Raw genomic sequence first — 11,013 nt, 5'->3', positions numbered from 1 at the left:
AAATAAATAAATAAATAAATAAATAAATAAATAAATAAATAAATAAATAAAGTCTAACAAACAAGCAAACAAAAAAACCAAGATCGGGGTGCCAGATGGGCTCTCTGTTTTGGTTGTCATTCCATTGTAGTTCATTTTTCACATGGCAGAATGAGAATTTAAATAATTTAAGTCAGATTATAATTTGCTTTTTAAAAACTGTGATGATTTATCTTTGAAAATCACAACTCCTTATAAAGGCTTTTAAAGTTGAGATCTAGGGATGCCTGGGTAGCTCAGTTGATTGAGTCCAGCTCTTGGTTTCAGCTCAGGTCATGATCTCAGGGTTGTGAGATTGAGCCCTGTGTGGGGTTCTGGCTCAGCGGGGAGTCTGCTTGAGATTCTCTCTCTCCTTCTGTCCCTCCCCTCCCCTCAAGTGCTCTCGTGCTTTCTTCTCTCTCTCAAATAAATAAATAAATCTTAAAAAAAAATAACTATGTAGAGGAGCAGATATTATCTTTGCCTTGCAAATGAAAAACACAACTGATTTTTAAAGATCTAAATCACTTTTTTAGTGCTTTGTAGAAATAGGAGTACACACACTTAACACTGACAATTAGATCTTTTCTCCATGGTCTCTTTATTCTTAATTTATGCTTTTCTCTTCCTAATTTTGCGTTGCTTCTTCTGTTTGTGTATAGTGATATCTAGGAAATGAAGAGCTTTGTATAAACATATTCTCTAGACAACTCAAACATGTATTTTTTTTTATTCTTATGTTAATCCCCATACATTACATCATTAGTTCTAGATGAAGTGTTCCATGATTCATTGTTTGTGCATAACACCCAGTGCTCCATGCAGAACGTGCCCTCCTCAATACCCACCACCAGGCTAACCCATCCTCCCGCCCCCCTCCCCTCTAGAACCCTGTTTGTTTTTCAGAGTCCATCATCTCTCATGGTTTGTCTACCCCTCCGATTTCCCCCGCTTCATTCTTCCCCTCCCGTTACCTTCTTCTTCTTCTTTTTTTCCCTTAACATATATTGCATTATTTCTAACATGTATTTTAACCCTAAAATTATTGACTAATGATTTAAAAAATAAAATCCTGTCTAAATAATATACTTCTGTGTCTTACTAAGTAGCATAATTAAATGTTTAATTTCATGACTTGTAGCTATCATTATTAATATTACATGTTATACTTAACATAGTTATTAAACTGTGTTACAAAACAATGGTGCAGTGAGGCCCTAATGAGGTACTTAGGGTTCTGTAAAGTGTGGAGGGTGATATTCTTTTACCTTTCCATCTCGCATTGACATTTCAGAGGCTACTGAGGTGTGTGGAGTCTGCCTCTATACTCATCAACTCTGGATTGCCCTTGTTTGAGTTTCTTTTGTTGGTTCCTTAAAATTTTAGGACCTGCCATTTATTGTGTGTAGCGCTAAGCTGCTAGGCACAACTTGTATTGTTCTACTTCTGATTACAACCTAGAGTAGAAATGAAAGTTTCCAGGGAAAATAAGAAAACAAATATTATGTGTAAAACTGATGTAGGGCAATAAATTTTACCACCTCCCAAGTCTGCCTCATCCCCCAGAGAGCACATGCCAACTATGTACACAACGCCAATGTTAAAGAACCAGGCAAAACCACTGGAAACATTCTCCTGCAGCAGTATGACGAGACAGAGAGCCCATTGATCAGAGCCTTCTGTGTGCCTACTGGTGGTCTCTGGCAATTTGCAGGAACAGCTGCCCTGTGGTCAAGATGCAGGTAAAGCACTTTGGCCGAATCTGGTTAAAAATAATGAGGGAGAATAGAGAAATCAAAACTATATTGTACCTAAAATGGGTGTAGTGTATAAGAGCTGTAGACATTTTTATTTCCAGCTAATTTCTGGGTTTCTGGCTTTTATTGGAGGTTTGCGTTTGCTAAATATCTGGCTGAAGAAGAAATGAAGTGTGGTGGTTTGCGAGGGCTTCCATAACAAAGTGCCACAAACTGGGAGGCTTAAACAACAGAAATGTACTGTGTCACAGCTCTGGAGCCTGGAAGTCCCAGATCAAGATGTCAGCAGGGTTGGTTTCTTCTGAGGTCTCTCTTCTTAGCTTGTGGGTGACTGTCTTCTCTCCGTGTCTTCACGTGGTCTTCCTTCCTGGTGCGTCTATGTCCTGATTTCCTTTTCTCATAAGGACACCAGTCACGTCGGATTAGGGTCCACTTGAATGACTTCATTTTAACTTAATTACCTCTTTAAAAACCCTATTTTCAAATACAGTCACAGTACTAGGGGTCAGAACTTCAAAACAAGAAATTTTGGGAGGACACATTTCCACTTATAATATGAAGAAGGTGTCCTCTATTAACACTGTTTCTTTAGTGCTTTGAATTTATTTTCAACAGCTAAAGTATCTTTAGTTTAGAGGTTTTATTCTCCCTCGAGATATAAATATACACAAGACACAATTAAATTATTTTAAAGGAAACATATGATTAAGTGCTGTAAATTATACAGACGGGAAATGATACTGGAATTTTAAGAAGGCAGTTATCGATCTGGCCTCGGGAACAATTATGGAACCTGGGAGCCAAAAATGGCCTTAAGAATTGTCTGTTTTTTCAGTCTTACTCGTCTATAGGTTTGAGTTGTACAGATGCAAATTTTTATCACCTCACACTCACTTTTCCTCTGTTCTGTCCTTTTCCCTTCTCCTTTTCTTTATTCTTGGGAACTACAGAAAAATTTAGACAGCTTACCTCTCCATGGAATAGTTTCTGTGGAGCAACACTGATTTATTTCAAATGCTTCATTTTACTAATGAGGAAAATGGGGCTCACAAGTTAAATGACTTGTCCTGGTTTCTGAACTTGATTCCAGGTCTCTTGATTCTTACTGCTATATGCTGTTGAGTGCATTGTGCAACTATTTTGTTTTTTTATTTTATATTTTTTGAAGATCTTACTTATTTAGTTGAGAGAGGGGGAGAACACAGAGGGAAAGGATGAGGGAGAAGCAGGCTACCCACTGAGCAGGGAGCCCAATGCGGGACTCGATCCCGGGACCCTGAGATCATAACCTGAGCCGAAGGCAGACACTTAACTGACTGAGCCACCCAGGCACTCCGAATTGTGCAACTATTTTAATAAGAGAATGTTTCATTTGTGTTTTAAGGACAAATAAGATTTCTTCTCTATGTTGTGTAAACAGATCATTTATATTATTTTGCATTAGCCTTCTCATATATTTCCAGTTTCTTCAGTTATTTTTATTGCTATTCTCTTATTGTTTGCTACATCATTTTGGCACTCATATTAAAATCATACCCCAACTAAGATCACAAGCAGAGTAATACATTCTGTTTATATATATGTATATATATTTAGCCAAAATATTGCGAGTTGTACTTGTAGCCTACTAGGTCAACTTTAGTTAGTATCTTTGCTTAGATAAAAACCTACCGTTTACTCAACTTATAATACATGCCAGAGCCTGACCTAGGAACTTCATAGTATTATACACAGAAATTATAAAAGGCAAGTATATTCCTTCCATCCTATAAAGAGCGAAACCAAGACTTAGAGTGGTAATTACCTTCTCCAAAGTCACATAGGGTAGCAAGTGGTAGACCTGAGCCGGGCTCTGGTCTGTCTGTCTCCACTGGCTGGCTTTTCCACGACTATCTCCTCAATATTAAGTGATTCATAGACTCTACCACTCTGCTACATAAAGTCTCCCACAAACATATCAGGGTGGCAGGGATCCCAGTGACAGGGACACGGCCTGGTTACAAGGAAAACACAAAAACCAAACAATACCGGGCTCATGTGGGGCATCTTCAAGCAAGGTTCCTCAGGTTTGCTGCTCTTGGGCTATTTTGATTTCTAAATTTATGGGTTGTTTGATTTATTTTTGCCAGGAATTTTTTTTTTTTTTTTTTTTTTAATTGAGCATGCAGTTAATGGACACCTTTTATTTGTACACTTTTCTCAGTTTTTAGTTGTGGTAGTTGATGTGTCTTTCAACGTTTAAATTTATTTTTTTCCCTGTGTATTTTTCTGTCTTTTGTATTTATAGCATCATTATCATCAAAATATAACACAGAGGCCTGAATTTTAAACACAATATAAGTAGATACCTCATAACCTAGTACTGCTTTGGTTATAATATCAGAATATTTTGGGTTAAAAGTAACAGAAATACCCCAGTAAAAGTGGCTTGACAGATTTGACTACCTCAACAGGAGCTCTAGAGAAAGGCCGTTCTGGAACTGGAACGGTATTCCCTTCAATGTTACAAGATTGCTGTAGCCGTTCTAAGGGTCATATCCTTGAATAATAACCTCAAAGGCAGGAAACAGGGAGAGAGAGAGAAAGTAGGAAAAGGGCCTTCTCCCTAAGTCACCCCTGTCCTTTTCATGGAGAAAAACCTTTCCAAGAAGTGTCCCAGCAGACCTCCCGGTACCGCTCACTGCTCGGAACCAGGTTACCTGCCTGTCCGGGAACCAGCCACTGACGAAGGACAGGGGGACTGCCACAGCTGGTGGGGCCTGGTAATGATTCATTCCTGGTGGGGGGACACATGAGCACCCTTCCAGAGCTGGAATTCTGTCTTCGGGGAAAAGGAAGACTGGCTGTTAGATGGGCAACCAACAGTGTCTGCCACAATTGTTGAACTCTTTTAGTATGGTCAAATAACCACATGAACAGATGTAGGATTACAAGTCTGACGAGTGCGAAGGAGGAGCAACTGGTGCTCTATGAGTATAAACTCAAGGGATTTGATTTAAGGTCATCTGGCCACTCCTTTTTATTTTATTTTATTTTATTTTTTAAGATTTTATTTATTTATTTGAGAGAGTGAGAATGAGAGAGAGAGAGAGCACATGAGAGGGGGAAGGGTCAGAGGGAGAAGCAGACTCCCCGCTGAGCAGGGAGCCCGATGCGGGACTCGATCTCGGGACTCCTGGGACTCCAGGATCATGACCTGAGCTGAAGACAGTCGCTTAACCAACTGAGCCACCCAGGTGCCCCTGGCCACTCCTTTTTAATGCACTGATGATGAAGCTAATACATGGAGAGAGTTTTAGAAGTTAAGTAGGCAAAGGGGTTAAGGGATACTAGAATGAGGTGGGGGTGTGTGGCGCTTTCCAAGCAGAGGAAGCATGTTGTATTTATGGAGCCAGGAGAAGGCACACAGATACTCACCACTATTATTACTAGCCTCTGGTTTGATGAAGGCCTGTGGGTTACCTTTAGAGTAAGAAGAAATTCTTAGGCTTGTAAGTAGGTTCCTGAAATACTGAGACTTCTGAAGATTTTCTTTGCTTTAAGGGGACAACAGAAGAGGTTATTTGACCTGGACTTTTCTAGAAAATCCTGGGTATGGAGTTGTCATATATAAACCTTATAGGCAGAAATCAGTCTGTTACTCCTTCTTCTTCCCTCTAATAATTTCTGCGGCTAGAATCTTAGATTGACATCAATTAAAAACACTAAGAATGGCACCCTCACCCTTCCACAGGTTACCTAAAACCTTTTGGCACACTGACTCCATCAACTCCATGTAGCTCACACTTACATGGTTCTCATTAAAAAGTTTTTAATTCAGTTGAACATCAAGCAAAAAGCAGTTTCTCTGACACTTTGAGGGTTCCACAAAGGAGACAATACAATTTTTTAAAATAATAAAATAAATAAAAACTTTTGACTTCAATACACAGAACTTTCCTGGACCCTGGGTTATTTCCTATAAATAGAGAATAGTAGTTTTTATAAACTATAAAACAGGGCTATAGAACTCTATCCAAAGACTAAAACCACCCTCTTTTGAAAATCTACAGTTCTGTTACCAAAAGAATGCATGCATTATATACTTTAATGATTGAAAAAAATAGTAGTGATACTTAAATTCTCCTCGCAACTACAAATTCATAGAAACTATTCAGGTTGAGAAATTTGGAGTTTTAGTTTAGGCCTTTTTTTAGTGTGGTATTATTGTTACAAGTGCTCCAAAACAATAGTGGCTTAAATACAGTAATAAGATTGGTAATGGTGCGACTATCGTGTATGTACCTTCAGCACAAGGGCTGGTGAAAGGCTGATACTCTGAGATCAGCTTCTCTCTCATGATCTAAGAATGTCTGCTTCAGCTCCTGGAATCACATCTACATTCCAGCCAGTGGGAAGAAGAGAGGGATGCAGCTCCGTGGAAGGGCATGACGCAGATGCTATGCACGTCACTTCTGCTTGCATCCTTTTGGCAAGAACTTAGTTACATGGTCACAACTAGCTACAAGAGAGGTAGGAAATATTGCGGAAAAATTGTCTTAGGCAGGCAGCCCATGTGCCTATCGAAAACTCAGAGAGCCTATTTCTAAAATAAAAAAGTGGAGAATGGATATTGGAAGACCGTAGCGGTGTGTGCTATATTCGCCATCTTTTGGCAATTGCCAAAGGAACGAGTTGTGTAGCTTTAAGCTTAGATGTGAGTATGTAATCAAAGGGTTAAATGAATGTCTGTGCAGACACAATTCTATTTATGCATCTTATACTCCACATAACCTGGCTTCATTCATTTTTATATTCCTGCCATCTAGCTTAATATACTACTGAAAATAAGCACATCATACATGGTTTGGAATGAATGAAGGAACATCCCTTTTTGCCTTTCTAGTATAATCTGTATTATGTGTGAATTTTTTTTCACACTTGCCATTTGTTTGTTCCTATCTATACTTTACTTACTTTTTAAAAGAGGATTTAGAAGTAGAGATGATCATAGTCCATAGTACAATAGAGACATGCTTTGTGTCTTGTGTGTGTATGTGTGTGTGTAAGATCTGAGAAATCTGAATTAACTTCTACCACAGGACCAACTTTCCTTAACCCCCAAAGTGATAGTATTAACCCTACTATTAAGTCTTAATTATTAATAGAGTAGTTGTGTGTTTTTTGAAGGTTCAGGACTGTGTCTGAGAATTATAAAAACATTCTTGTTTTTCAGCTGTTACCTGATGTCATTAATTAGTTTGTGAAGACGTTTTCTCTGAACTTTATGCGTGTATTTTACATATTGACTAGCTATCTCTGGAGAAGATAAGATGGCCTGAGGAACGAGAGTTTTTTGATACAATTTTTCACATCTCAGAAAGAGGCATTTTATTGAGTTTTTGGCCACTGTACCTATTTTTTTTTAGCCTTCTGTTAACCTCCAGATTCATTTGTTCATGTGTTAATTCCTACTACATGTTTTTAATAACTCTTAAATGCCGCATGCTGCAGTAAGTGCTGGGAATATGAAGATGGACCAGACCCAGCCTGCATCTCTCTGAGCTTAGTGTCTCTGACACACAGTGTGGGGGTCTCTGTGCCAGGCCCCACACCGTGCAGTAACTGAGGGGCAAGCAAGGAGCTCTGGGAGGCAAGGTGGGGCAGGCAGAGTGTTGATGGAATTGAGGTGAGTCTTCCTAGTTGAATAAGAGCTTGTCAGTGATGAGCTGGGGGGAGGGTATCGGAGGCTGAGGGCACTGGATGCAGGCTAATAATATGGCAACAGTTTCATTTGGTGAGAGTGAGGGATACAGTGTGGGTTAGAGTTGGAGTGGGAGACCTGGGACCAGAGCCCCTCAGACACCATGCAGAGGAGTGTGAACTTGATATCCCTCAATCAGTAGCTTTGAAACTTTTTTGTCTGTGACCCATAGTAAGACATACCTTTTTACATGATGATTTATTACGAGGCCTGGTCCTATCACTTGCGGGGCCTGGGCAAGAGGACAAATGGGGATACAAGATAGCTAATTATTTAAGAAGTTATAAGTCAAGGCAATAAACTATTACAAAAGGATATACCAATCTACCTTGACAAATGTACCTTATAACAAAAACAGTGAAAATTGTGTGTGAAACCACTGATACCAAATAACTGAGAAGAGTGCAAATTTAAAGTTAATTTAGACTTCCACGAAAAGACTGTCATTCATCCTGGGGAAACTCAGGGACGATGGCAACCAGGCCAAGTAGAGGAGAGGAGGAAAAGGTTCCCTCAGCCGTCTCTTCTGATGCCTGTGGCATCTGTCCTTTGTTTTCTTCTCATGGCCGGGGGGAGGAGCTCTTCTATCTGTCCTATCATTGCCCCTTTCCTATACGTACCAGCCAGGCACCTGAGTTCCAAGGGCCATCTAGACTGTGCCAGTCTGGTCTAAGGGGCAGCCTCTGGCCCCGTGGTGCTCCAGCTTCCTACTCTCGCGGAAGGGTTTGAATTAAGAATTCTCTGAGCAGAAATGTGCAAGAGTAGGGAAAGCATGTTCCTCTGTCCTCTTTGCTCACCCATCCTTCTGTCCTCAGGTCCAGTCTCCCTCCTTCCAGCAACAGCTTTTGACCACCCCTTGGGCTGGAGGTACACACACACTAGTCGCACAACCTGACTTAAAGAAAGGGCTTTAGTCCCTAGGCTGAGGAAGCCAGCTCAGGGCCATTTGGGTGGAGAATGCTGGGGACCCTGGTACTTGGAGCTTCAGATAGGAGGGACTCCTTACCTGGTGGGGAGGAGGACACAGCCAGAGGAAGGCCAGAGCAGAGGTTTTTTTGCTCACTTGTAAGGGTGGTAATGCACAACACACATGTGCGATCATGCACACACACAAATGCACATACGTGTAACTAAAAGTTGCACAGAATTGCACATCCTCTCACTATGTGAAGCGCATTTGTCTTCTTTTCTATTCTATTTCAGTTTATTATTGATTTACTTATTATTTATTTATTTTTAACGATCTTATTTATTTATTTGACAGAGAGAGAGAGAGAACAAGTAGGCAGAGCGGCAGGCGGAGGGAGAGGGAGAAGCAGGCTTCCCGCGGAGCAGGGAGCCCGATGCGGCACTCGATCCCAGGACTCTGGGATCAGGGCCTGAGACGAAGGCAGACGCTTAATGACTGAGCCACCCAGGTGCCCCTATTTCAGTTTTTAAAAAATACTAGTTGTAATCCACTAAATGAATTTTATAATCCATTATTGGGTCAATTTGTGACCCAAGTTTGGAAAGCTCTGCTCTAGTTTTTGAGGTGGTGGTGATGTGATCAGATTAGTGTTTTGGAAACTTCTGGCAGCTGATGGGATAATAGATTGGAAGGGAGGGTGGGATAGTGGTTATGAGATTCTGAGCAAAAGATAGGCCCGAAGATGGTAAGAGTGAGAACAGAGAGGGGGGAAGGCAGTAGAATCAATAGGTCTTGGTGACTAATTTGATATTGGGGGTGCAGAAGAAAACTGGAACAATGTCATGATATCCAATTTCAATGCTATATTGCAGGGAGTTATATTTGAGGGAAAAGAAATTGAATTCAGCCTCGTACGTATACCATTTGAAGCCCCAGGACAACCTTCAGGTAGTATTGCTTGTTCGTTGGAGAGAGGTTTAGTAAAGTTGGGACTGTAACAGGGCTTTTGGGTTTAGCGATAGGAAGCCAGTGATAGACTTTAGCAAGGACACATTGTAGTGGCTCTAAGAGTGAATATATTGGGAGGTGAGGAGAAGAAGACATACGGTAGAGTTTCTCCGTTCCATATACTTGATTGTAAGCGCAGGAAAGTAGGGCACCAATTTGAAGGAGGGCATTCATCTCATCCCCGAGCACTTCTCTGCAGAAGGGAGGAGGGACCTGCAGAAAGCTGGGGATTGAAGATACAGCATAGAGGAGTCATTCACACAGTCTGGTTTCAGGCTGGATGAGAGAATGCCTTTTAGCGTAGAAGTGGAGGGAATCTTCGACAAAAGGAAGAACACCTCTTATGCAGGTGAGGAGACTGTGTGTGGAAGCAGAAGATCCCCTGAACAGACAGTTGTGTTCAAGCACTGTGTCCGTGCTTGTGACCAGTGGGGAAGATAGGCAAGGAAACCAGCAGGGCATGGGGCAAGTGTCCTTTAGACTGGGGCTCGGGGAAACAAAGAAGAGGGCCTGCGGCAGGGCTTTCCAGAACAGAAGAGAGGACAAAAAGCAAAAATGGTGTGCACCTGAAATGGTAGTCAGGGATGGGTCAGAGAAGGATTGAGAGGACACTGTGGTTAGCCAGGGCTTGGGAAAAATGTGCACCTGGCTTGCAGTGCTGGTTATTGATGACCATGGTCGTCATAATACCTTTTTTTTTTTTTTTTTTTTTTTACAGTTATTGACTTAGTTTAAGCATCAGGTGAAACTTTACTTGAGAATACTTGAGAAAATGGGTCTTCGTGACAAAGGAAGCTGCTTCTTGCTTCTCCTTTTCCCCTCTCGCCTTTGATGACTTCTCTTGAAACTAATTTAGGTAAAGAAAGCCACTGCTTCCAAAAGTGCTTTGGTACCCTGGCAGAATTTCAAAGAAATCTCCTTTCCCACTTAGTTAACTGCATTTCCCCAGGAAAAAAAAAAAAAGTCTTCTCTGTCAACGTAACATCCCTTAACAGGACTCCTGCTGGTGGGTTCTTGTATCTCGCTGTGGCAGCTGTGAACATATATACTATTGATTGTTAATGTGTGATATAAATCCGACTGGAGCATGCCCACTAATTGGTTTGAGAGCTAGGTATAGACAATGCTGCCTTGTAGTAGCTTGTGTAGATAGGCCTAGTCATAGGGTTAATTCTGCTTGACAGCACAGAGCAGCATCTTGAGAGTAATTACCCAACAGAAGTTTTCCCACAGCCGAACTGAGAGCTTCAAAGGCTTCTGAATTCACAACCAGTATTAACCTATATCTGAAACGTAACGTTCCCACAAGGGCTCAGATTCTTTTTTCCTCTTTCTTATTAAATGTATGGGGCTACCAGGTTCATTCACTTGGTGAAGAACTTAGTGAAAAATTACTTGGTGTTGAATAATTGAAAACCTTTAATAATAAGTGAAGAGGATAAATTTAAATTTGAGCTTTTTATTGCTTTATTATATTACGGAAACAAGTTAATCTGCCTTTTTTTTGGTCCATAATTTATCCCCCTTCTCTCAAAACAAGTTAAAAAGTCACTATCTTTTTCCTACTGTGCTATCCC

General features: G+C 40.8%; 1 protein-coding gene across 3 annotated transcripts in view; it reads left to right on the top strand.

Moving 5' to 3' along the window:
- MSRB3 (methionine sulfoxide reductase B3) overlaps positions 1–11,013 on the top strand; it is a 178,899-nt gene that overhangs the window by 83,187 nt on the left and 84,699 nt on the right. The gene's annotated exons all lie outside the window — the stretch shown is intronic.

The sequence above is a fragment of the Mirounga leonina genome, unplaced genomic scaffold, assembly GCF_011800145.1.
Source record: "Mirounga leonina isolate KUSES-001 unplaced genomic scaffold, KU_Mleo_1.0 Mir_126, whole genome shotgun sequence".
NCBI classification, from domain to species: domain Eukaryota; kingdom Metazoa; phylum Chordata; class Mammalia; order Carnivora; family Phocidae; genus Mirounga; species Mirounga leonina.
Note: the sequence above shows the minus strand (reverse complement) of the source record. Positions and strands in the feature narration are given on the sequence as shown.